Consider the following 6,000-nt stretch of genomic DNA (forward strand, 5'->3'; position numbering starts at 1 on the left):
ATGCGGTAGTATACATCCTTAATGTCTAATATAGTGTAGTAGTAGGCACTAGAGAGGCGATCGAGGGTCTTATTAATAAGCGGAAGTAGACAACGGTCCTTAATAGTAACAGCATTAAGTCTACGGTAATTAACATATAGGCGCAGGCTACTATCCTTCTTTAGTACGAACAGGATAGGTGCACCGGTAGGGCTGTTACTATACCGAATACGCCTATTAGCTAGGTTTTCCTCTAGATACTTACGCAATATAGCAAGCTCGCGCTTACTAAGGTTGTAGAGTAGTCTAAAAGGAACCTCTTTACTCTCTATAATATTAATCTTATAATCTGTCTCCTTAAATATAGGCAATGTCGATGCTAGGTAATACTTAAACATATTAATATAGGTCTCTCGGATAGGCTCTAGTATGCGAGCAAGCTAATTAGGATTATTAGGGGGTATAGGTTTATCGTTATTACTACCGAGCAGGTCGGCGGTCGGGTTAGCTAGAGTTAGGTTGCCGATAAATAGGACCCTAATATCGTTAGGGCACTCGCTAACGTCGATATACTTAATATCCTCTTTCCTAGCGATTCCAAATCGCTACTATTAACTGCCTAAGTCTATAACTACAGCATAGTACTTAAGAACAGGGTTGCTAATAACAATGTTAGATAGGAGGCTGTCTATGTCTACTACGTAGGCAGTAAAGTTTAGTAGGCGTTCATTTCCGAGGTCGTCCTTTAGAACTATAGGAATATAGTAGGCCCTATAGGTTAAGTGCCGAGCGTTATTAAACTAAGCAAGGGTTAGTAGGTTAGTCCTAGGCAGTTGTCGAAGGTCTAATTGCTTAGCTAGGCGATAGCTAATAAGGGCGCTAACTGAATTTCCTAGGTCTAGCGTAACCTTAGTTTTATAATTATTACTATATATATCCCCTCCGAGACAGGTGCGTATAATAGCTAGCATAATGTCGATAGTCTTACGCCGTACAAGGCTAACAGTTAGTGCGGCGCTTACTCTTTTTTCGAAGGGCCGATAGGGGTAGCATTAGCGGCTAAAAGGTGCTTACGGTACTCGGCGGTAGTACGGTCGATTCGGGCCTAGTCCCTAGGTTTGTCGCATTAGCCTAATAGATAGCTAGTACTATTACAGTTAAAGCACTTCAACCCGGTTAGGAGATTGTTACTATATCTACTCGGATTAGCGCTAGAATTAGAGAAACGATTAGAGGTATATAGAAATAAGCCCCTTCCTTACCCTCTTCCTCGCTAGGGGTTTCTACCGCGGTATCGGCCCCTGCCTCTTCTACGTTAGTCGTTACTGTTTCTATTATTAGCGGTATTAGTTTAGGGAGTACTTCCTTGGTCTCTACCGCGGCTACTACGGTTAGTAGATAGTCGTATCTTAGATTCTAACCGTTGCTATAGCTATACTACACGCTCTATAGTTTCGACTTCAACTATAAATTAAATGCGTATAAGGTTAGCCTATTTAAATACACGGCGGCGGTCTAATTTAAGGACCAATTCCTATCTTAATTTAGGGCGTATTTCGGAGATCTAGATAGAATCGGTTTTAGTCGGGAGGTCGTCTTCGAGGGTCTTTAAATAGGCCTTAAATAAGCGAGCCGATTAATCAGTCTTTTGTCTAGCTCGAAGGTACTAGTCCTAAGCGTGTTGTTGCCTTAGTATAGGGTTTCTAAGGGTGTCTAGTATAATAGTTTTATAGGTCTGCTACTAAACTGCAGTCTAGTTATTAAGGGAGTTAAAATGGTTATCCTAAGTGCGTTTTAGGTCGCCGTTAATGTACTGTATAGCATAGACGACTAGTAAATAGTCATTTAGTAGAGCCCTTAGTGCGTTTCGTTAGTTAAGCTTATAGTTACGAATATAATCGTTGTATTGCTTTCGACTAGAGCTATTAAATATAGTATAGTCCTTAAGTTTAGCATCCTTCTTTTAGACTAGGACTAATAGTAAGGAAGGCCCTGCTATCGGCTTAGTATTAGTTGTTAGGGCCTCCTAAAGGCGACGAATTTCGAGGAGGTTGTCCTTTAGCTATTGTTCTTAACGTAGAGTAGCGAGCCTGTTTTAGGTAGCTTCTTAAAGTCTCGCTACTAGCTAAGGACTAAAGGCTAGTTAGCTGTATCGACGGTTAACAATATTACTAAGAATGTCGTTAATAGGCAATTCTAGATTATTACCTAGGACTATAGGTTCTTCGGTAGGCCTAGTAGTAGGCTCTTTAGTAGGAGGCACTTTAGCAGGTACTTTGGTAGGCACTTTAGTAGGCACTGTGCTACTAGCGTTGTTATTGCTAGCGCTGCTAGCGGCAGCACGGTTGTTGTTTCGTAATAAACCGGCTATTATAAGGGGCGACACTAATAATATATTATTAGCCCCTAAGATACGGATATAGCGGAATTAGTAGATATCGGTCTAGTATGCTTAACTCAGTATAATAGGCCGTATAGAAGGCCTTGCTTAATAATTAGTACGGTTGTTTCGATAGAATAGTACGTATAGGTCCCGTTCTTTAGGCGTAATATAGTTAAATCGATAGTTTTCGTAGCTATACCGCCGAAAGCTTGAAATAAGGACTATCTAGCTACTACCCTTAAAGGGTAGATCGAATACTATATAAGAAGGGTATATTAGCAGGTAGATAGGGTAGTAGTAGGTATAGGTAGTATTCGATAGAGATCTAAGAGGAGAGGGAGGAAGGTAGGCTAGTAACGCTAGTTAGCCTAACGCTAAGCGCTAAGCCCTGCCTAAGGCATTAAGACCCTAGCTTTACTCGAGCCTAGTTATATGCTAATTACGTATAACCTCTTTAGTCCTAATATAGATAGACGAGAAGTGCAACGATAAGAAGTTAATAATAACCTTAAGCCTAAGACAAGCAGTAGACCTTAGTAAAATAAGAAGGTTAATAATAACCTTAAGCCTAAGATATTCGGCAAGTCTCGACGTAATAGATAGACGTTACTCTCGGAAGATTTTAGAAAGCAGTAGAGACGGATATTGTATTTCTTAGCGAAGTAGTCGTAGAGGGACATAGTTACCTTATTGCCTCGAGGATTAGTAACCTATACCTTATACTGCTTAGCATCCTAGTAGATAAAGCGCTCGATATAATACTTATCCTCGTTATACTAGCTACGGCGCTTAGTAATAACGCGGACCTTCCGGAACTTCTTAAGACTAACACTATACTTGCCCTTCTCCCCCTTATACTAAATGCCGGTAATAAGGTCGCTAATATCGCGAGCACCGTAATAGCAGATTAATAAAGCATATCGGTAGTCTAGAAAGTGCCGTTAGCTATATCGACATTAATAGAAAGGCGGCCTAGGTAAACGATACGTAGAGACTTGTTATAGCTAAAGAGGCTATACGTAATTGGTATGTAACTAGGCCGAGTGAAGCTAGGGTCTTGATGCCTTAGGCAGGGCTTAGCGCTTAGCGTTGGGCTAACTCTCCTACCTTCCTCCCTCTCCTCCTAGATCTCTATCGAATACTAAACTGATTCACTACTACCCTATCTACCTGCTAACATAACCCTTCTTATATAGTATTCGATCTACCCTTTAAGGGCAGCAGCTAGATAGTCCTTATTTTAAGCTTTTAGCGGTATAGCTATAATAACTAATCTAACTATATTACGCCCGAAGAACGGGACCTATACGTACTATTCTATCGAAACAACCGTACTAATTATTAAATCAGGCCTTCTAATCTCCCTATTATTCCGAGTTAATCGCGGTAAGCCGATATCTTCTAATTCCGCTATATCCGTATCTTAGGGCCCTACAATATATTATTAGTGTTACCCCTTACAATAGCCGGCTTATTACGAAACAACAACAACCGTGCTGCCGCTAGTAGCGCTAGCAATAACAACGCTAGTAGCACAGTTCCCGCTAAAGTGCCTACTAAAGTGCCTTCTACTAAAGAGCCTGCCGGAGAGCCTATTAAAGAAGAACCTGTAATTCTAGGTAACGACCTAGAATTGCCTATCGACGATATTCTTAACAATATTGTTAACCGTCGATATAGCTAACTAGCCTTTAGCCCCTAACTAGTAGGGAGACTCTAAGAAGCTACCTAAAATAGGCTTACTGCCCTACGTTAAGAATAACAGCTAAAGGATAATCTCCTCGAGATTCGCCGCCTATAGGAAGCCCTAACAACTACTGCTAGACTAGAACTAGTAGCAGGACCTTCTATTTAAAAGAAGGATGCTAAGCTTAAAGACTGTACCGTATTTAATAGCTCTAGCCGTAAGCAGTATAATGATTATATACGTAATTGTAAATTGAACTAGCGGAATACACTAAGGGCCCTGCTAGACGACTATTCGCTAGTCGTCTATGCTATACAATATATTAATAGAGACCCAAAACGCACCTAGGATAACTATTTTGACTCCCTTAACGATTAGACCGCTATTTAGTAGCAGACCTACAAAACTATTATACTAGATACCCTTAGAAACCCTATACTAAGGCAATAACATGCTTAGGACTAATACCTTCGAGCTAAACAAAAGACTAATCAATCGGCTCGCTCATTTAAGGCCTATTTAAAGACCCTCGAAGACGACCTCCCGACTAAAACTAATTCTATCTAGATCTCCGAAATACGTCCTAAATTGAGATAGGAATTGGTCCTTGAATTGGACCGCTACCGTGTGTTTAAATAGGCTAATCTTATACGCATTTAATTTATAGTCGAAGTCGAAACTGCTAAACGGGCTGTTTAGCTCTAGTAACGACTAGAATCGAGGATCCGACTAGCTAGCACTAACCGCGGCAATCGTAGTGCCCGCGGAGGCAATAGCTAAGAGTCCTACTAAAACAACAATGCTAATAATAGAAACAGTAATAGCGACCGTAGAAGAGGCCGTAGCCGGCGGCTATATAGAGGAGGCTGCGATAGGGGCCGTAGAAGGGGCTCGTATCCTTATAATACTAATCGCTCGACTAACAATAGCAGCAATAATAGCTACGGCAGTCTACTAACCGGACTGAAGTGCTTCAATTGTAATAGCACTAGCTATCTACTAGGCTAATACGATAAACCTAAGGACTAGGCCCGAATCGACCGTGCTACTACTAAGTACTAAAAGCACCTTTTAGTAGCTAACGCTACCTCTATAGGCTAGCCTTCTTATTAGTCGAAAAAAGAGTAAGCGCCGCACTAACTGTTAGCCTTATACGGCGTAAGACTATCGACATTGTGCTAGCTATTATACGTACCTGTCTCGTATCGGACACGTATAGGACTAACTATAAGACTAAGGTTATACTAGATCTAGGAAATTCAGTTAGTGCCCTTATTAGCTATCGCCTAGCTAAGCAATTAGACCTTCGACAACTGCCTAGGACTAACCTGCTAACCCTTACTTAGTTTAATAACGCTCGGCACTTGACCTATAGGGCCTACTATGTCTATATAGCCCTAAAGGACGACCTCGGCAATAAGCGCCTACTAAACTTTACTGCCTACGCGGTAGATATAGACAGCCTCCTATCTAACATTGTTATTAGCAACCCTGTTCTTAAGTACTATACTATAGTTATAGACTTAGGCAGTTAATAATAGCGATTTAGAATCGCTCGGAAAGAGGACATTGAATATATCGATGTTAGCGAGTGCCCTAATAATATTAGGGTCCTATTTATTAGCAACCTAACCCTAGCTAACCCGACGGTCGACCTGCTCGGTAATAATAATAAGCCTGTGCCCCCTAATAGTATAGATCCTAATTAGCTTGCTCGTATACTAGAGCCTATCCGAGAGACCTATATTAATGTGTTTAAACACTACCTAGCATCGACATTACCTATATTTAAAGAGACGGATTATAAGATTAACATTATAGAGGGCAAAGAGGTTCCTTTTAGCCCCCTCTACAACCTTAGTAAACGAGAGCTTGCTATACTACGTGAGTACCTAGAGGAAAACCTAGCTAATAGCCGCATTCGGTATAGTAACAGCCCTGCTAGTGCACC

This window comes from Pseudocercospora fijiensis (genome assembly GCF_000340215.1).
Source record: "Pseudocercospora fijiensis CIRAD86 unplaced genomic scaffold MYCFIscaffold_1, whole genome shotgun sequence".
NCBI lineage: Eukaryota > Fungi > Ascomycota > Dothideomycetes > Mycosphaerellales > Mycosphaerellaceae > Pseudocercospora > Pseudocercospora fijiensis.